Genomic DNA, 1,048 nt, shown 5'->3' on the forward strand with positions numbered 1-1,048 from the left:
GAGATAGATTTTTTTTTTTTTTTTTAAGATGACCGGTAAGGGGATCTTAACCCTTGACTTGGTGTTGTCAGCACCACACTCTCCCAAGTGAGCTAACCGGTCATCCCTATATAGGGATCCGAACCTGTGGCCTTGGTGTTATCAGCACCACACTCTCCCAAGTGAGCTACAGGCTGGCCCCTAGACATAGGTTTTATAATACAGTTTCAACAAAGACAAGTTTCTTGTGTTAATAACAAAAGAAAATCACACATTTAGGGATTGGTGCAAATCTCTAAATTTCAAAACAGGCTTTTGGTGTTTTCAAGACACATTAAGAAATCTAACTTAATTAAAGATTGGAACATTTAAAAGCAAGATAATGCCTTGCACACTGCAATAAGTTTCTTGCACATTAGATAATTAAATAAGCATAAACACCTTTTTCAAACAATAAAAAAACTTGATTTCTAAAGCCTCATCTGTATAGGATTCTCTGAATAAAATTGTCAAATATCCTAATTATCCTAGCAAAAGTCTCTGTGTGTAATCACATAGAACTACATGGCCTTTAAAAAGAAAGTGGGTTTCTCCTAATTATTTGCAAGGTACTTTATGAAAAGGTTAAAAGATTGGCACAGGAGATGGTATCACATAATGTATTATAATATTAACCTAAAATACACACGGTTTCTTGGTTCTATTATATTTAAGCTATGTACAGATGAACTTGTACAGAAATCCCACTGAAAAATGGAGGCTGTGCTTTGTGGGTCTTTTATTTCCCTGCCTCTACTTTTGTATCTTTAGACTGTTGAGTGACACCACTCAGAGCTTTTCTTTGCTCACTCAGTGGTATGTTCCCTTGTATTCTCGCCTTTACATTTTTAATATGAACAAAATTCTGTATATAAACTGCTGGTTCAGAGGTAGGAGACTTTACAAAAACCCTGACTTCTATCATTGAAGACAGAGTACAGTCAGAGTTCTCAAACTTGTTTACATGTGCCAAAAAAGTATCTGGTAATACAAAGTATTAGTCAAATAATATGTCAATTATTTGATACTT

The sequence above is a fragment of the Galeopterus variegatus genome, unplaced genomic scaffold (genome assembly GCF_000696425.1).
Source record: "Galeopterus variegatus unplaced genomic scaffold, G_variegatus-3.0.2 Scaffold228, whole genome shotgun sequence".
In the NCBI taxonomy this organism is placed as follows: domain Eukaryota; kingdom Metazoa; phylum Chordata; class Mammalia; order Dermoptera; family Cynocephalidae; genus Galeopterus; species Galeopterus variegatus.